Source organism: Dasypus novemcinctus, chromosome 19, assembly GCF_030445035.2.
Source record: "Dasypus novemcinctus isolate mDasNov1 chromosome 19, mDasNov1.1.hap2, whole genome shotgun sequence".
Lineage (NCBI taxonomy): Eukaryota > Metazoa > Chordata > Mammalia > Cingulata > Dasypodidae > Dasypus > Dasypus novemcinctus.
The window spans coordinates 66,586,642-66,608,700 of NC_080691.1; the positions used below are offsets into that span (position 1 = coordinate 66,586,642).

General features: G+C 34.9%; 1 pseudogene; it reads right to left on the minus strand.

The window, feature by feature from the left end:
* Positions 1-12,014: 12,014 nt before the first annotated feature.
* Positions 12,015-12,539, minus strand: LOC139436955 (olfactory receptor 8H1-like; annotated as a pseudogene).
* Positions 12,540-22,059: the final 9,520 nt, after the last annotated feature.

Consider the following 22,059-nt stretch of genomic DNA (forward strand, 5'->3'; position numbering starts at 1 on the left):
TCAACAGGCCAGAGTAGTAGCAGAGAAAGTGTTAAGAAACAGTCACACTCCAGATATACTGTGAATATAGAACCAATATGATATGCACATGGACTGAATTTGAGGTGTATGACATAGAGAAAATTCCAGAACTATTTTTAAGACTTTGCCTGAAAAAGTAGTAGGATGACTTTCCCTTACCTGAGATTAAATTGTAGATATTGGAAGTACCTACCTGAGAGTTATCTTGTGGAAATAAACTATTTAAACAATCTATCTAAAACCCTTTAAATATTATCTGGCACCTAGCCAGGGCTGAGAAAATATCTAGTTTTTCCATTATTATATAACATTAAATATTTACATACAAACTATTGTTTATATTTTGTCACATCTACTCAATTCTTAATTTCTTTATCATTATTTAAGTAATTTAATTTTTGTAATAAATAGAATTTTTCTATATCACCATGAACAAAAGGATATTGTCTTAAAAATACTTCAGACCACATCTTACATAAAATATGATATGCACTAAAATAAATAGGGAAAATAGAGGGATAATGTGAGCAGTCTACTGTTTACACATTTCACAAAGGTTTTATTACATTCAATTAATAACATCTTTAATGTGTTTGAGAATATCTTAAGAAGATAGGGTAGTCAGAATTTATTTTATTCTGAAGCATGCCCTGAACTTATTATTGTCTCAAATACTGGAGAATATGTTGACCACCTTTGAGACTAAAAATGAACAGAAAATATTTTCGAAATCACAGACATACACATAAATGAGAATATGACCAGCATAAAGACCAAAAAAACCTCTAAAATGTAAGAATAGACTTATTGCATATACACTATTTTATATAATATAAAATTATATTATTAAAATAAATGCTTAAAAATAGACATCTCTAATTGTAAACATAAAAATGAGATAGCATTAAAAGTAGATTATAGACAAGCTAGAGTTAAGAACAAAAATAAGATGTAATACAGTAATTTATACAATATATAAGTTAAAATATTCATATAAATTCAAGATGTCAAAGAAAATAATGCATGTTTTAAATATTTGAATAAATTAATGAACAGTGAAGATCTAGTGAAAAGTCATAAACATTTTATTCCTAAGACAGGGATAAGAGAACCATCACATACAATGGAAGCTCAATAAGATTAAGTGTGGATTTCTCATCTGAAACCATGGAGACAAGAAGGCAGTGGTATAATATAGTCAAACTGAAAGAAAAAAAAATTCCAGCCAAGAATACTCTATCCAGCAAAGCTGGAATTAAAAAATGACAGAGAGTTCAAAATATTCACAGAAAAATAGAAAGCAAGAGGTATGGCACTAAGAAACTGGCTTTTAGGAAATACTACACGGGGTTCTGCAGGAAAGAAAAAAACAGGAGAGGCAAAATTGTAGGAGAGATTAAGAACAAATAGAATGACAAAAAGAAAAATCAAATCAACATACAAAATACACAGATCCAAAGAAAATTTGGCTAATGTAAGTAATTCTCCCAAATATTAATGGATTAAACTTACCTGTCAAGAGAAACAGATTGGCAGAATGGATAAGGAAATATGACCCATTTATATGCTGCCTACAAGAAACCCACCTTAGGCTTAGGGATTCAAGAAGGTTGAAAGTGAATTCCTGGAAAACAACCTTACAAGCAAACAAAAACCAAAAAAGAGCAGGAGTAACTATACTAACAATGGGACAAAATAGACTTTATATGCAAAACTATATTGAGTGGCAAAGATGGACACTGCATATTAGTAAAAGGGGTAATCTTTCAAGAAGAAAGAACAATTGTAAACATTTATGCACTTAACCAGGGCACCTTAAAGTACATGGGGCAAACATTGGAAAAACTAAGTGGTGTAATAGATGCTGCTACAATAATAATAGGGGACATTAATACACCATTGTCACCATTAGACAGGACATCTCAACAGAGTCAATAAGGAAACAAAGACTTTGAATAATGTATTAGAGGATCTGGACCTAATATACAAATACAGAACACTATACCCAAATACAGCAAGATATACATTCTTCTCAAGCATACATGGATTATTCTTCAAGATAGACCAAACTGTAGGTCACAGAGAAAGTCTCAATGAATTCAGAAAGATTGAAATTATACAAAATAATTTCTCTGACTGCAGTGGAGTGAAGCTGGAAATCGACAAGGGTCAGAGACCAAGATTTGGCACAAAGATATGGAAGTTAAGCAACACACTCTTAGACAAACATTGCATCAAGGAGGAAATCTCAAAAGAAATCAATAACCACCTGAAACCAAAGCAAATGACAACACAGTATATCAGAACTTATGTGACACAGCAAAATCTGTACAGAGAGGGAAATTCATAGCCATAAATTCATATATTGAAAAAGAAGAAAGAGCTAAAACTGAAGACCTAACTGCACATTGGAGGAATTAGTAAGAAAAACCCACAAACTAACCCCAAAGGAAGAATAAATAAATAAATAAGTTAGAGCAGAAATAAATGAAATAGACAAGAAGAAAGCACTAAAAAAAAACAAAACAAAGAGCTGGTTCTTTGAGAAGGTCAATGAAATTGACAAACCCTAAGCTAGACTAACAAAGGAAAAAGAGAGGGGAGGTGCAAATGCACAAAATAAGAAATGAGAAAGGGGATATTACCACTGTCCCCACAGTAATAAAAATATCATAAAAAGATACTTTGAAAAAATGTATGCCAACAAGAAGGACAATTTAGAGGAAATGGGAAATTTTCTAGAAATACATAAATAGCCTACATTGTTGAAAGAAGAAATTGATGATCTCAGCAAACAAATCACATGTAAAGAGATAGAATCAATCATTAAAAACCTAGTGAGCCCCTGACGCTAATGACTATGCTTGTGAGCTGATAAGCCTAAAATAAGAACAAGGCCTAGAGCAGCATTGTGCCTGGGAATTTCCTCCTGTCAGCCTTCATGTTACTCAAATGTGGCCAGTCTCGAAGCCAAACTCAGCATGTAAATGCAATGCCTTCCCCCCAGCGTGGGACATGACACCCGGGGATGAGCCTCCCTGGCACCGAGGGACCACTATCAACTACCAACTGATGATGCAACTGGAAAATGACCTTATACAGAAGGTTCAATGCGGATCAGCAGAATATCCCTGTCTACATAAAATAACATGTCTTTAAAATGCTGTTTGACCTAATGTAAGGGGGAAATGGAAAGGAGAAATGAGTTTATATGGCTACGAGTCTCTAAAAAAGAGTCTGGAGGCTGGCAGAAGGATTGCCCTTATGCACAACTGAGCAGAGTCTGAGAGACAGATAAAGCAGATACAACCCCCAGATATTGGTTCCTTTGAGGGCTAAAGAGACCCATGGGAGTTATGGTCATGGCCGATGGGGTTAACTACCAGGTCAGATGGCCCCTCTTTGGAAATGGTGTTTATGTGTGATGAATCTGGACTCAGATGGGATCTCTCTTCATAAGACTTTCATGCTAATGTGCTGGAGGTGTAGTTAGTGTTGGGGTTTAAGATATATTTAGGGGATTTGAATCTCTGGACTGACAATGTGATAGCCAGGTACTGAGCCTCAACAGACTCCAGCACCTACAATCTGATTTATTGGACTTACCACACTCAACTAAGATGGAGTTGAAGAAGGACAACCACCACACCATGGAGCCTAGAGTGATTACAACTGAAAGTGGGAGGATTGCATCCATCATCCATGTGGAATCTGAGCCTCCTCTTGACATAGAGGTGCAATGGACACAACCAATCCAATATCCACATAGAAGAGGTGGCATTGGATTGGGAAAAGTGGACATGGTGGCTGATGGGTATGGGGAAAGGCAGGAAGAGATGAGAGGTGGAGGCGTCTTTGGGACATGGAGATGCCCTGGATGGTGCTTCAGGGGCAATCACCGGTCATTGTAAATCCTCACAGGGCCCACTGGATGGAATAGGGGAGAGTATGGGCCATGATGTGGACCATTGACCATGAGGTGCAGAGGTGCCCAAAGATGTACTTACCAAATGCAATGGATGTGTCATGATGAGGGGAACGAGTGTTGCTGGGGGGGGAGAGGTGGGGTAGGGGGGTGGGGTTGAATGGGACCTCATGTATATATTTTTAATGTAATATTATTACAAAGTCAATAAAAAAATTTAAAGAAATAAAATAAAATAAAATAAAATAAAATAAAATAAAATAAAATAAAATAAAAACCTCCCAAATAAGAAGAGCCCTGGGCCAGATGGCTTCCGAGTGAATTCTACCAAACATTCCAGAAAGAAATTACACCAATCTTGCTTAAACTCTTTCAAAAAATTGAAATAGAGGAAATACTGCCAAATTCATTCTACGATGCCAACTTTTCCCTAATACCAAAGCCAAATACACCACAAGAAAGGAAAACTACAGACCAATCTCTCTAATGAAGCTAGATGCTAAAATCCTCAACAAAATACTTGATAATCATATTTAATAACATGTCAAATAAATTATACACCATAATCAAGTGGGTTTCATCCCTGGTATTCAAGGATGGTTCAATATAAAAAAATCAATCAACGTAATACACCACATAAACAGATTGAAGGGAAAAATCTCATGATCATCTCTATAGATGCAGAAAAAGCATTTGACAAAATACAGCACCAATTCCTGATAAAAGTGCTGCAAAAGATAGGAATAGAAGGAAACTTTTTTAACATGATGAAGGGAATAAGTAAAAAACCCACAGGGAACGTCATTTACGATGGTGAAATCTTAAAATCCTTCCCTCTAAGATCGCAACAAGACAAGGATTCCCATTATCACCCCTCCTATTTAACACTGTGTTAGAAGTACTTGCTAAGGCACTGAGGCAAGAATCCGATATAAAATGCATCCAAGCTGAAAAGGAAGAAGTCAAAATTTCACTATTTGCAGATAACATGGTCCTATACATAGAAAGCCCTGAGAAGTCTACAACAAAGCAATTAGAACTTATAAATGGATTCAGTAAAGTTGCAGGTTATAAGATCAATGTGCAAAAATCAATCTGTACATTGATATACATTCTGTACAGTATACATTCTGTGCATTGAATGATGTACCTTCTGTAGCATTTCTGTACACCCATAATGAGCAATCTGAGGAGGAAATCAAGAAAAAAAAATACCATTTACAATATCAAATAAAAAATCAAATATGTAGAAATAAATTTTACTAAAGATGTAAAAGACTTATACAGAAAAAATTACTCAACACTGTTAAAGGAAATCAAAGAAGACTTTAATAAATGAAAGACTATTCCCTGTTCATGGATAGGAAGAAACAATGTCATTAAGATGTCTATCCTTCCCAAACTGATCTACACATGTGATGCAATCACAATAAAAATCAACACAGCCTTTTTTACTGAACTGGAAAAGCTAACTATGAAATTTAATTGAAAGGGAAAGAGAACCCAAATAGCAAAAGACATATTGAAAAAGAAAAAATGAAATCAGAGGAATCACACTACCTTACTTTAAAACATACTACAAAGATATAGTGGTAAAAACAGCATGGTATTGGGACAAGGATAGACATACTCACCAATGGAATGGAACTGAGAGTTCTGATATAGATCTTCTCTTTACAGTCATCTGATATTCAACAAGGTCACTAAGTCAACTCAGGTGGGAGACATTGGTCTCTTCAACAAATAGTGCTTGAAGAATTGGATTTCCATACGCAAAGAATGACTGAGGATTACAATTTCACATCTTATACAAAAATTAACTCAAGATGGATCAAAGATCTAAATATAAGAGCCAAGACCATAAAGACCTCGGAAGACAATGTAGGAAAGCATCTATAGGACCTTGTAATAGAAAATGGCTTCATGAATTTCACACCCAAAGTATGAGGAACAAAAGAAAAAATAGATAAATGGACCTCCTCAAAATTAAAGGCTTTTACACCTCGAAGGAGTTTATCAAGGAAGTGAAAAGACAGGCTACCCAATGAGAGAAAATATTTGGTAACCATATATCTGATAAGAGCTTAATATTCAACATATATAAAGAAAACCTATATGTCAAAAATAAAAGGACAAACAACACATTCAATAAATGGACAAGAGATTTGAACAGATGCTTCTCCAAAGAAGAAATGCAAATTGGTAAAAAGCACATGAAAAGATGCTCAACATCACTAACTATTAGGGAAATAAAATTCAAAAAATTACATTGAAATACCATCTTACACCTATTAGACTGATGGCTATTAAAAAATAGAGAATTACAAGTGTTGCAGAGGATGTGCAGGAATGGGAACCCTCATCCACTGCTGGAGGGAATGTGAAGTATCCAGCCATTCTGGTGGACAGTTTGGCAGTTCTTCAATAAACCAGCTATAGATTTGCCATATGACCCGGCTATTCTACTGCTGGATATATACCCAGAAGAACTGAAAACAAGGACTCAAACTAATATATGCACACCAATGTTCACAATGTCATTATTCACTACTGCCAAAAGTTGGAAACAACCCAAATACCCATCAACAGATGAATGGGTAAACAAAACATAGTATATGCATACAATGGAATACTACTCAGCTGTAAGAAGGAATACAGCACTAACACTTGAGATAACACGGATGAATCTTGAGGACCTTAAATTGAGTGAAGCAAGCCAGGCATTGAAGGACAAATAGTACATGACCTCTCTGATATGAAATAAGCAAATCAAGCTATCTTAGACAGCTAGAGACTGGATGATAAGCTTACACGGAATAGGTAGGGAGAGGAAATTTGTGAGCCAATGCCCACGGGGTGACATTCTATTAATAAGTGGAGGTAAGTTGCTGTGCAGTGAAGGGATTAGATAGAAGCATAGGGATATTATTGGGTGGGGCTTTGCAGTCTTGACAGGTGCTACTGTTGGAAGGATGTGTCAGATGGTCCATGGAATTGGTGGGAGGGTTTGGGGGGAGCAGGTGAACACAGGAGATAGTTAGGTGTGTGGTTGAAACTATAATGTTGAGAAAAATCATTTGAAAACTTAATAAGGAATGATTTTCTTGTTTAAGTTGTTTGATGGGGCATCTGGCACAGGGTGCACCTTGGGCAGGCTTTTAGGTAGTGTGTGAGTGCTCATCTTGTCATAGTGTGATATATCAGTGGGTAGAGACCCATATAATGAGTGGAAAGGTGTTGTACCTCCATCCTTTGGAGGCCTGATGTTCTCAAACAGAGGAGAGGGTGTTTCTCCTGAGCATGGGTTGCTCCCAATAGGGAGGACAGACAAGTGTATCAAGACCTCAGCATTGTTGCAAGGATCTACAAATCTTGTCCTTCGAGCAGTGAAACTTGGTTGGTACTTTGTGCCCCGAGTGGAGGGGGAGAGAGGAATAGAATATATAGAAGAAGGGATGACTTGGGGGTCAATGGAAGTGTTCCACAAGAACATGAAATGATGGTTATAAGCTATGTTAAATTTCACCAAAATTTATAAATGTGTATTGTCTAAAATGTAAACCTTAATGTAAACCATAATGTAACCAAAAATTTAGAAAAGTGTACAGTCTAAAATATAAGTGATAATGTAAATCATAATGGAACCATGGTTAATAGCTACGTTTAAATATCTGACATCTGCTGCATCAAATATAAGATCCACATGAAAAAGATCATTACTTGGGAAGAGGAAAAAGGGATTGATGTTGGGTATACGGGAGTCTACTTTTTTGAACACAAAATTAATTTTAAAAATTGGATGTAGATACTGAGGAAAGAATTGAAGAGTTTGCCTGGCCACTGTACACACAGGGCAACACCTATAATGGTGATGAAAGGCAAAATGTCAAAAACAAGGTTTTGTGATATTTTTCACTTTTTAATACCCCAATTTATTCTATACGTTATTTTAGTTTTTCAAAATTATTATGTATTCTATTTCTATCTTTAGACCTCTCATTACTATTTCATTTCCCCAATAATTGAATTTGGCAAAATAATAGGTTTTATTTTTGAAGAAGTTATGGATCATAGAGGGGTTCAACTATGGCAGGGGAAGAGTACTGTTGTGGGGTGTCATTGATGGCAGATGCATGGGTGGAAGGAAGTTCTCCAGGGAATGTATATGGGGTATATAAATATGTTCAGATATTTGTTGGGTTTTGTCATAGTAGGTAGAGTTACATATGACAACTGAGGGAGTCCTGAGTTCCTAGCTGGGGGACCTCTGACACATTCCCCAATGGAACAGCAACAATCCCTCAAGTGCAAGGGCAAAGGCCAATGAAGAAGTATGGTCCAATGATGGGCCCTTCATACTGATGGCTATACTTATAAGCCTGTGTGATTGACATTCCAACTAGGCCTAGAGATGCAAGGTGCCTAAGAGTTACCTCCTGAAAGCCTCCATGCTGTTCAGACGTTGCCACTACGCCAAACTCAGCAAGTAAATGCATTTTCTTCCTGCCAGCATGGGACACGACTCCAGGAGAAGAGTCTTCCTGGTTCTGAGGTTATTACTACCAATCACCAGCTGGTGATGCAACTAGGAAAAGACCTTGAATAAAATGGAGAAATGGTAAATACAAATGACTTTTTATGGCTAAGAGACTTCAAAATGAGAAAAATCCATAGTTCAGGATGGTTGTGAAGGAAGTAAAATGATAATATGTTGCTCTCATTCTTCTTTCTCCCTCACATTGTGATTGTGCTACAAGTAAATGCGAAACGATAGTAAAAAAGAACAAAAGAAAAAAATACTTCTGGACAAAATTAAAATTAAATTCTACAAAAATTAATATTAATTTAAAGAAGGTAGAACATTTGAATTCAAATATATTCATGTATATATATAATAAACATGGCTTCAGTTAAAATAAAAATAATCAAATTCTTAGAAAAATGAAAAAAGCCACATACTTTCTTAAATATACTTTGGATAGCAGAGAAAATAAAATTTAACCAAGAATTTTAATGCAATAATTCATTTCTTTTAAGAAACATAACAAACTTATGGAAATCATTGGAGAGGAAGTAAAAAAATATATATATATATATATACTTAAGCCAAGTAATACTAATTAGCGAAACTTGACATCACAGAATTGTAGAGTTTTCAAATGGTTTTCAGGTAGACAATGAAGTGATATTACTGCATGCATTTTTTTTTTACTACATACATAGGGATCTAGAAAACTTAAGCACTGCAATGAGTGCATTGATTTCACTCATGTACCAAGAAAAGATTCACCTCCCAAGTATAAATGACAAAGGAATTACCAAAGTTTACACTGATGAGTGGAAACAATGGTGCAAAAGAGATAAGAAATTTCAAAAATTGTGTATATATGTGTAAGTAATATATTTAGACAAATACATAAGATTTGTCTAGAAGAGACAAACAAAACTATTAATAATTCAAAATATTTTCAAAATGTCTTCAGTATTCACATACACTTATTTCTAGAACATAGTTCTATAACAATGTATTATTTGATTCTTAGACCAGATATTGAAGTATTATTTTTCCTTTTTCAGCTTTTTATTTATGCATAAGATTAACCATAAGTATTTATAAAACAGAAGTGAACAATTTCAAAAGAAAAGCTGTCATGCATTCAAAATTTTGCAGGAATGAAAGTATTCTATTCTGATGGTTGTGGCAAGAGTTTGTTAGTACTGCATTAAATTTTTCCATTTTTCTTCTGATTTAATCTTTATAATTCTATTGTTTTAGAATTACTATTTTTCTTGCACATTTGAATTAACTAGATTTAAACCTTCAGTGACTTACTAAGGGATATAAAGCTAAAAACATGGGAGCTCTATAACCTAAACCCTGGATTGCCCATTCTAAAGCTTCACTCTTTACAACTTTGCTATATTTCTTCTCTACAGAGTAAATGGAATGGAATCTAAAATGCTCTCTACAATAAAATTCTCTGAATTTGGAGCATGCATGATGGTTTCTGTGATACAGTTTGAAAAATAACACTACATATTTGTTCACATTACTTAACCTATAAAATGCATATATTTAAAACAAAAGTTTTACATATATTTCATGGAATCAAATAACTGTGTACATTATAAAAATATAATCTTAGAAATGTTCCAGATCATGTTTGGTCAAATAGAGGATGGCTCAACAGAAATGCAAAATATTTAATGGATGCTACTTTATTTGAAAGAAACAAATTACTCATTTATAGACCAAAAAAATGTGATTTAATACTTAATATCACTGCATCATTGTCATTTTAATTGCCCTTTCTTCATGACTCTAATGAAAGCATTTTTTACATCTGTATTCTGAAGATTTTAAATGTATGGATCCAGCATGGGGATCACCATAGTATAAAACACAGAGGCATCTTGACCCTTTCCCTAGGAATAGGAATTCTTTGGTGACATAAAGGTGCAATGGACACAACCAATCCAGTGTCCACATAGAAGAGGTGGCATTGGATTGGGAAAAGTGGACATAATGGACAAAGGGTATGGGGAAAGGCAGGAAGAGATGAGAGGTGGAGGCATCTTCGGGACATGGAGCTGCCCTGGATGGTGCTTCAGAGGTAATCACCGGACATTGTAAATCCTCACAGGGCCTACATGATGGAATAGAGGAGAGTATGGGCCATGATGTGAACCAATGTATATGAGGTGCAGAGGTGCCCAAAGATGTACTTACCAAATCCAATGGATGTGTCATGATGATGGGAACGAGTGTTGTTGGGGGGGGGGAGAGGGGGGGTGGGGGGGTGGGGTTGAATGGGACCTCACATATATATTTTTAATGTAATATTATTACAAAGTCAATAAAAAATAAAAAAATTAAAAAAAAAAATAAATAAATAAATAAATAAGTGAAAATCATGGTGCTGTAAAAGATGGTGACTCCCAAATGGTGGGAGGCAGAAGTAAAGAAGGCTTTGCACTTTCCTAAATGGAAATAACTTTCAGGGTAGTGGAGAGAATGGATCTGTAAGACACAGAAATTTTGATAAGAGACACCATTGTTTTCAAACCAGCAAGAATGAATGTCATGATGTCAGTGTCATGAGTTTCAGTGTAGGACAGGGCCAATATCAGGAATATGTCACAGAAAAAGTGATAAACTGCGGTCACCCCTCGGGCTGAGGTGTGGTTTGCTGGCCTGGCGGGGGAGCAGCCGCGGCAGGCCAAGCCGCTGCCCCCATAATAGGGTGGCTGGTCAGACTCACCGCCACCCCCGAAGGGAGCTCGGCATGGGCGCAGAGTGCCCTCGGGTCTCCCCTTCTCAGCAGCCATGCTTCCGCGGCCGCCCCTCCTCCCGGATGGCACCACACGATGCCTGTGGGGCGGCACCCTTCTTCTTCTTTCTCCCTGCGCAGGCGCAGGGTGGAAAATTCCAGTCTGTCCTTTTCCCCTCCCCCGACAGCAGCAACAGCCAGGCGTGGGCGGAAAAATCCAGTCTGCCCTTTTCCCTCCCCCCGACAGCAGCAACAGCCAGGCGTGGGCGGGAAACTCCAGTCTGCCCTCTACCCCAGCAACAGCAGCCACCAATCACTAAACCCTGCCCCTTCCCCCAGCAATAGCGACAGCCAATCCCTAATCACCACCCCTCCCCCATCCAGTACCGCCCACTGACCTTTCTCTGGCAACCAATCAGAACAGGGTGTGGCTTCGACCAATCAGCCTTCCCCAGCCCCTATAAAACTGTTGCCTCTCCCTCAATAAAGTGGACTTGCGTGTTTACCTTGTCTCCGTGGTAGTTCTTCTGCTGTGCGCCCTCCAGTCCTGAGAGCCCCCGACAAGGGCCTGGCCTCCCTTGTCCCCAGTTCGTCGCCTGCTTCTCCGGGCGACCCCTTTGTCGCCGGCTTCGCCGGGCGACCCCGTCAGCCGAACCGCGCAACCCCTTGTGAGACCGATCCCTCGTCTGCTGCTGGACCGACCCCTCTTCCCAAGTGGGACCGACCCCTCATCCCAAGCGGGACCGACCCCTCATCCAGAGCTGGACCGACCCCTCATCCGCAGCCAGACCCCACCTCTACCGACCGAGCAAACCGTCGCAATAAACTACACTGGATTTAAAGAAATGTAAAGTCTTCATGTAAAGAATATTGACTAAATATTTAGAAAATCCATTCATGTAGGAACCAGTAAAGAGTGCACAGCAGAGCCTCATGGACATAACAACTGGGTAAAGAGGATTGCAGATAGCTATATAGTGGTCATAAGTCATAAGAGAGAAGGGAAAATTCAGTGGCCCCCAATAAGGCAAAAAAAAATAATCATTTGGGTGAAGCAGCTGGTAAATGAAATATATTTGTTGAAATCAGTAAATTTTCTAAGGTTTTAGTAGGATGACTACTGAGTAACTGAGGTCAAGGAATGATATGAGGGAAAAATGTTAGAGATCCAGGTGAATTATCTGTGTCATCCCTGCATTCCCTGTCACAGTAATCAGGTCTATCAGGAGAAATAACATAAACAGGACCTAATGGATCTCTTCAGCTTTTGTTACTCCCATAAGGGTAAAGTCAGACACTTTTCTGTTATTCCTACTCTCCATAGTGTTTAACCTTTGTAATCTTTTGAGAAATCAAAGGTGTTACACAAAATCAATGACTTGAAAAAAGTTTTTGTGTATATGAATGACCTGCCATTTAAGAAGGAATTGTTTACTGATCCTATAAAGACATGACAGATTAGTTTGCAACTCCTTTGCTACAAGTCCTATGGCAGAAATGTTGTATGCTCCTGCAAGTATTATGGTAACTGACACCGTCCCTTCAGCAAATGAGTTGACTGTTAGCATTTCAAATTCTACCTTTTGTCTTTTTTACAATAGTTTTTAATATTTAAAATAAGCCATTTTGTGTTTCACTTGTAACCTAAGTAGATGTGGTCTTTGTTGTAGTGTCATTTTTAGGAGCGCTTTCTAAAATTGTTTCCCCAAAACTGTGTTTCTGTGGTCCTGTAAGTGTTAAAGTAGTGAGGAAAATAAAATGCATGTGGCTCTTCTGGTTGTACAGGCTAACTGTCACTGGTTTGGCCTAAATGAATTTCAAAAAGGACTTGGAGTTTTCTCTCTCCCTGTTACTTCTCTTTAAAGGATAAAATATAAATATTTGAATTGAAAGAGGAATTATTGGTAAAAACAAAAGAACAAAACACACACATCCTGATGAAAACATTGAAGAAAAACTTGTACCTGGTTTTGTTCACCTCATTCTTCCTGTCTGTTACGTTGATGGTGATGGTTATTTCAATCTTTAATTACTGTTTTGTTTTCTCCTTTGTATCTGATTTTTTAATTTATTTTTATTAATTTATTTATTATCCATTGTTTCAACTCTGCTACTTCTGGAGAAACTTTTAGTTATTTGTATTTATGTATATCAGGAATGTGCACTCACTGTTTAGTTTTATTTGCAGTAGCCTGCTCACTAAACATTTCCTTTTGAAAACTCCACCCCTCCTTAATTTTTACATTCTTTACTATTTTACTAAATATTAAATGTTCTTTAGTAATTTTGGTCCTCATATATTTGGGGGGACAAAAGTAAAGTGAATCTGTCATTATGTCAGAAAATTTGTTTAAAACTCACAGATCAAACATGTCTTAATGAATTGTTTTCATTTAGATTTCACAGACATTTTAATATATATCTTTGGAAATCTGTTTATTTGTAAATAGCCTATTGCTCACTTGGAAAAAATAAACCAGGAATAATAGTTTTCTATTGTATTTCCAGAAACAATTTGTCTCATTTTTCCTGTTTTAGCTGAAGAATTGTATTCTATTTTGAAAGCAAACAACTTAAACTCTGAAAAAAAGTAGCTTGCAACATATAACAAAATATTTAGACTGAATTATAGATTCACTGTAAACCGTCATTTGGATATTATGCAATAAAAACTCTCATATTGCTTAATTAAAGTGAAACTTGACACTGTTATAAATATTTCCATTTATTAAAATATTTTCCAGGTGAAAATATCACATCTTAGTTATTACTATTCTACACATTTTTAGATTAGAAAAAGAGGACAGAGGGTTAAATAACTTATCTAGATTATTAAAAATTAAGGGTTGTAGGCTTTGTGGTTCTATGAAGATTGGTTTAGTCTACAGATCATTCTCCAACCTCTATTTTCCCACTTATAACTAATTTCAGAAAAGAAGTAAAAGGTACTAAATTTATAATAAATAGTGATAAAGAATTTCAATGGATAACATACTATTTTTTTCTTTCTAAAATTATTTAATGCAAATGATAGATGGCAAATTAAAACCTGAAGCTACCTTACTGGTAATCATGCATTATTACTAATTTTCCAAAGATATGTTTTATGTGATTATTAGAACTCACATTTCTTCCAAAGTATATTTTCAGTATATATACATTACTTGATGACTCTGGATTCCATGATTCAATATTTCTATTTCTACAAATCCTGACATTACTCAAGTAAGGCCTATATGGTGTATATAAGTATATACATGCTCTTCAATAATATTCCCATTTTTTAAGATAAACTAAAACTCTTTAGCTTTGAGATTAATATTTAACACGAGCCAAAGTTGATGAAAATCCTCTTACTAATTTTCAGTCTAGAAATATCTCAACCTTGAGTTTGTCTCACAAATAAAATACATAAACCAGTTAAGTAGCCTGGAATTTTGGCTCTAAAATATTTATTCCTTTGGAAATAATTTATGTTTAATTTTTGTGCATGCATTTTCATTTTGTTCTGAGGTAAAATAAACCAACCTAAGTATTTGTTTATATCCTGATCAAATAGAAAATCACCTGGAAATTATGTCTCATTATACACTAGGGAGTTACTGAGAACATAAGCAGAGCAGATTATCTCTTGACGTTCACCCTCAAAATCCCACAGCACCACTTACACTGAGGATTGTTGACAATGCAACATTTATTCATCTCAGGGACCAGTTTCCAAGGAAATTTGTTTGGCATGATTCCAAGGATAAAATTTCAAGGACTAATGCATTCTTTTTAGCTTTTTAACAAAGGGTTGCCTTTCCCTTAAAAGGCAAAAAAAGTTAAGTAGCATTTTTGTTTTTTATTGTGTTCCTCTAATTTATGAGTATGTGAAAGAGAAGGTATTTCCACAGAAATAATTAATCTGTGGCTGAAAGACCAGATCATTAACCAACAATGATTGTATGGCACATTTTAGACAATGAAATATTTTTATATGTAAAAGTGTGGCACAATCATTGGAAAAAACATTGTTCAGTACACAAAAATTAGAGTAGAACAAAATTCAAAGAAGAATATGAAACTCATTCATAAATGCTGTGTTGATAATCTTTAGATGTGTTTCTTCCATTTTTCTTTTTACATAATGCTTATTTATATGTACTCTTACCTACTCACATAATTTTATGACACTGTTTTTCAGTAACATCCTGATTTTATTATTAAAAATTTATAATACACCTTTTCCTGTGTTATATTACAGATTTGTAAAACCCACAATTTCATGTATTTTGCATTGGATGGTTCTCTACAGATAAATTCTCTGTAGAAGTGAGCACTAGCTGATGAATGGGCATTTTTGCAGCATCTCAGGGAAACCATGTAGGAGTTTCTCATTTCAGTGTGGGCAGTGTCACCTAATCCATCTATACAGGAAATGTCAAAACAAGCATAAGAGGAGAAGGTAAAACTCAGTGCTGAATTGAGTAAAGAGTAAATATTTTAAAATTAATTCATAATTAATTTAATAACCCTAACCTCAAAACATTTGGAATACTTTCTTATGACTCTTGCATTAATCAGTGAGAATGACATCAATTTTCTTGTGATTTAGAAGCAACTTTTAACAGTAAAAAAATTCCTATTCCATAATTTCAGAAGACTATTCGATGGTTACAAATTAATGTATTGTATATTTGCTGACTTTTCAGAAGTACACTTCTCTTCTTCAATAATTCAGTGATACTGAGGGAAACTTTTCTGGAGATTAAAAAGCCAGCATCAATTTAGTTCACAATAATTGACGTTATGATAAAGCTAAAGGAGAGAATAATGGAGATTACCTAGGTCTGCTTGCTCTCTGAAAAATCAATATGAATGTATTTTTCTTCACAGTATTGAAATCAATATTTTATAGTCATTAAATGTATTTCCAAATAATATGAATGAAATTTGCATAAATTATTATTCACAAAACTAATATTCTTATTAGCCACTTTGATAAATCTTTATTAGTAGGTTTCCAATATTTCATTTCTAATAATAAAATAATTTTGACAGAAGATGAGGAATCAGAAACAGAAAATAGCCTTGTGTCTTTGTCCTACATTTAAATAGCCTTGTGTCTTTGCTCTACCTTTTCAACAAAACTAGAAATTTATCCATGAGAACTGTTCAAAGCAATTATTTTTAAAAATATTTATATTCCTCCATTTAATCTTTCAAATTTTGATTTTTGTGTTTTGAAACTATAAAAGATCTCTATAATTTCCTGAAAAATTGACTCTATTGTTACTTTATACCGTGTTTCATATCTCTGGAATATTAAAGTCTACTTTTTCTAATACTATTATTTTGTATGGCATGTTTATATGCTTATAATTACCATTACATACTTGAACATCATTTTCTATTCAATTATTTCTTATAAACATCATAATGTTGGGTCTTACTCATTAATAGTGTTAAACACTGTGCCTTTTAATTGGAATGTTCACTTAGTTAAAGTCATTATTTATGTGTTATATTCAAATTATTTCATATGTTTTTGAAATTTTTATCCTTCTCTCCTGGCCTTATTTTGGTTAAAAAATGTTTAATTATTAAATTAATTTTTAAGAATTAAATTACGTTAAAATTTAATTGTTAAAATTTTAAAATCATGCCTCATTCCATTATATTGATAGTAACTTCTTAAGGGGATAAAATGTTATCTTAAAATTATTTTAGCTTACCTCATATAATTATTATTTTTTAAATATATTTTTTATTTTTTAAAGAACCTTAGATTACATAAATGTTCAAAAAAAAAGGGGGGGGATTCCCATACATTCCACTCCTTGGTTCACCCACATTTTCCTCCATCTGCAAAATCCTTCATTAATGTGTACATTTTTCACAATTAATGGACACATCTTGGACCATTGCCACTAAATAACAATTGTAGTTTACATGTAATTTACTCTCTCTTCAATACATTTTTGCAAATTATTACAAGATACACAATGGCTGGTATCTGTCATTGAAATGTCATTCAGGATAACTCCCAAGACCCAAAAATACTCCCAAATTATACCTATTTTTCCCTCTCTCTCCTCTCAGACTTAATAAATATAACAAGACTGAAATCATACAACGAATCTTTTCTGACAACATTTAGATGAGCTGGATATTAATTATACAGTATAACTGGAAAATTTTCTGATTGTGGTAATTAAAAAGTACATTATTATTATGTGATGATGTAAACTATAATCCATGCTGTGTAGCAATGCTTCAAAATGTGTTCATCAATTGCAATGAATGTATCACGTTAATGAAAGAAGTTGTTAATGTGAGAAAAGTGGGAGATGTGGGGAGTAGGGCATATGGGAAATCCTCTATATTTTTTAATCTAACATTTTATGTAATCTATGTATCTTTTAAAAATAAATAAAAAATGTATTTTAAGAAAAAGAAGAAATGAAGTCGTGAAGCATATAACAACATGATAAACCTGGTGGATATTATATTGAGTGAAGCAAGCCATATACAAAAAGGACAAAAGGACAAATATTATATGATTGTGCTGTTAAGAACTTTATTACTTAACCTCATGGAGTCAATAATTCGAATATAGATTACCAGAAAATAGAAAGAGGGTCGAGAATGGAAAGTTAAGAGTTAATCTGTGCAGAATTGGTAAAAAGATTGTTTATAAATCTTTGGCAATGAATAGAAATGGTGAAAGCATATCATGGTGTTGTGGTTTGGTTTTTTTTTGAAGATTTATTTATTTATCCCCCCCTTATGGCTTGCTTGTTCTCTCCTCTCTCTGTGAATGGACATGTTCTTCTGTGTCTGCTTGACTCCCTTTGTTGCATTATCTTGCTGTGCCAGCTTTCCGTGGGTGTAGGCTATCAGCTCACTGTGGGCATGGGCCGTCAGCTCTCCATGAGTGTGGGCCAGCTTGCCTTCACAAGGAGGTCCAGGGCCTCCCATACGGTAGATGGGAGTCCAATCAATAGAGTCACAGCCACTTCCATGGTACTTTTAGCTTGCAATAATATTTTATGGGTATGACAGTAATTTTAAGGATAAGTCTAAGGTCGTGCATATTACTAGACAGAAAGGTAAAAAAATGTAACATAGGACTCTATAAGATAGTAAAACCTCATGTAAAACTTGAATATGGGTGATATTGCATATATAAGACTGTTTTTACAAAATAGAAATACAAATATACTAGAGAGAAGGAAAAAGAATAGCAGCTATGTGTGGCAGGGGAAGCATAGAGAGATTGATGAGTTTTGGTTGTTTTATTTTGTTTGAGTTAATTTTTTTTTTGAAGAAGCTTTAGATTACATATTTGTTCCATCAAAAAATAAGGGATTCCCATATACCCCATCTCCTCCTCTTGCCACATTTTCTCCCATTAACAAAAACTCTCATTACTGTGGTGCATTTGTTACAATTGTTGAACACTTACTGGAGCATTGTAACTCACCATGGACTATAGTTTACATTATAGATTACAGTTTGCATGGCACAATTTTATAGAGTTTGACAAAATGTATAATGGCCTGTATCTGTTATTGCAATGTCATGCAAGACAATTTCAGTGTCTCTAAATTACCACATGTTATACCTATTCTTCCTTCTCCCTCCCCTCAGAACTACTGAAGGCCACTGCCTTTATATCAATATTACATGTTTTTTCATTGCTAAAATAACCATAAGTCCATTTAAGCCCCCCTTATATTTATTCATTCTCCAATCCTGAGGCTTCTGAGATGGTGATGCCCACTCTGCCTCTAGCTGAGAGAGGACTTAGATCTCACAGTGATGAAAGACATATTGCCAATTTTTAAAAGTATCTTATTTTTTATTATTTCATTTAAAAAATTTTTAATGTTATTTGTTATTTTTAAAACTATGATTATTTATACAGGGCAGCACTTATTGCAATGATGAACGGCAAAATGTCAAAAACAAAGCTTTTTCATTTTTTGATACCCCAGTTTATTTTTACTTTATTTAATTTTTCTAAATTAGCATGTATTCTATATCTAACCTTTAAACCCATCAGTATATTCCACTTTACTATTAATGGAACCTGACACTATATTAGGCCTCATTTCTGAAGAAGTTTTATACTGCTGAGAGGTTCAACTATGGCAAGGGAGGGGTGGGGTATTATTGATGGAGGCACATGGTTGGGAGGGAGTTCTCCAGAGCATGTATACAGGGTACATAAATATATTTGGATATTTTCATAGCAGTAACAGTTAAAAATGACAACCGAGGGAGTGCTGAGTTCCTAACCAGGGGAGTTCTGTCACATTTCCCATGGAACAGCAACAATCCCCCAAGTGCAAAGGCAAAGCCCAATAAAGAAGGATGGTCCAACAATGAGCCCTTGATACTGATGACTAGTTTTAATCAATTATTTTGCTGGCATTTTAGATCACAAACAATTACAACAGTGGCAGGGGAGAATTGTTATGGGGTGTCAGTGATGGGGAGGAATGGGAGGAGGTTCATCTGGGGCATAACTATGAGGCATATGAATATGTTCAAGTGTTCATGGGCCATTGTCAAGGTGGGTAGAGATTCACAAGATAACTGAAAGAATATCAAATTACCATCCTGGGGAGTTCTGCCATATTCTCTAATGTTTATATTATTATTATTATTGGAATAATGAAAGTGCTATAAGAATGATTGAAGTTTTATGTGCACAAAAAAAGATTGTACCAAATACCTTTGAACACACACTTTGGATGGATTTAAGTGTTTTAAATATGTATCAATAAAATTTACTTGGTTAAGGAAAAAAAGTATATTCTTATAGAAACAATAGATCAAAGCATAAATAATAAAGACAGTTAGTGAATATCATGAACAAAACAAAGCATGCCAAATCTTACAGATATAATAGAGGTGGAGATAAGAGGGAAATTTATAACTCTGAATTCTTGCAACATAAAAAAAGAAAGATCTCATATAGGAGAACTACATTCACAACTTGAAGTACTAGAACTAGAAGAGAAGATCAATGGACCAAATATTTCTTTTAGAAAATTAAACTTTAGCTAGACTGATGAAGAAAAAATGGCAGAGTACAGAGATAATTAAAATCAGAAGTGAAATGAGTGGCATTACCATCAACCACACAGAATTAAAAAGGAGTATAAGGGGATAATATGAACAATTGTGGTCCCCAAAATTAGATAAAATATATGACATTGATAAATTCCTGGAAAGGCACAAAATTCCTAAACTGAATGAAAAAGTAGAACATTTTACAGAACAATAACAAAAAAAAGAGATCAAATAAGTAATCACTCCCTCCACCAGCAAACAAATAAAATCATAGGCCCAGATGGGTTCAACAGTGAATTTCAACAAAAATTCCAAAATACAATTCTGTTCATATTACTCCCAAAACCTGAACTGGAAGGAACACTTCCTAATGCAGTGGTGAGCATCACCCTAATACCAAAGGCAGATAAAAATACCACAATAATATTATGCCAAATATCCCATATGAATATAGATATAAAATACTCAACAGGATCATAGAAAGTAGAATCCAACAGCACATTAAATGAATCAAGTAGGATTTATCACAATATGTGATGGTGGTTCAAAGTAAGGGAACTAAACAATGTAATATATCACATTAAGAGAATGAAATAAAAAATAAAGAAAACAGAAAAAGAACATGACCTTCTAAGTTAATACCAAAGATCATTTGGCAAAATCATGTACCCTTCTTGTAAAAGCACTAAAAAAACTAGAAAGGTTTATCCTTTGCCTGTCCCTTTATTTTGTATTTGAAGCACAAAACACATAACTTGCTCTCTAGGGATCACAGGTCCACAGACAGAGGGGAATTGTATCCCAGGAAAGATCATACCCAGGACTGATTTTGATGAGAGTTTCTACTTATCATTGTTGATGAAATGATTTAAGGCTTTCAGGATATTGTGATGGAATGAATGTATTTTGCATAAAGAAAAAATATGCCTTTTGGGGACCCAGAAGGTGCAGTGTGATGGTTTGAAGTTTTTGTATCCCAGAAAAGTATGTTCTTAAATCGAATCCTTTCCTATTGGTATCAACCCATCTATGAAGTTACTACAGCTTAGGTGTGGCTCAGCCCAACCAGGATGGGTCTTATTTCTATTATGGGAGTCCTTCATAAGTGGAATAAATTCAAATAGCATGAAATAAAGCCACAGGAAGTAGGAAGCTGAACACCAGTATAACCCGGGAGAGAACAGAAGACACCTCCATTTGCTTTGCCTTGTGGTAAGCTGAAGAAGAAAGATCACCAGCAGCCAGGTTCTAAAAGCCAGTTTATAGGAAGAAAACATCATCTTGATGATACCTTCCTTTGGATTTTTCCTGCCTCAAAACATGAATTAATAAATTTCCATTGCTCAAAAAGGATAACCCAGGAAATAAAAGGGTAAAATCAGAAATGACCTGAAATTTTTGACAAAGAAGAAATTGGAGCACTAAAACTTCACAATTTTAAATTTATTACAAAGCTACAGTAAGAACAAAAATTATTAAATATGTAGGAATTATGCACCAGCAAAAACATGTTCTTAACATTAGTCCATTACTGTGGGTGTACATGAATCCATTTTAAATAGGAACATTTGAATATGGCATTTTCAGTAAAGGTATGGCATTTCAGTAAAGGTACATCCATCGGGGCTTTAATTCAGTTACTGGAGCCATTTATGAGCATAATGAAATTCAGATAAAATGCAAAAGCAACAAATAAAGATGGAAGTTAATGGAACCTAGAGTAGAAAGGAGAATATCACTATATGTGTGTTAGTCAGCCAAAGGGATGCTTATGCA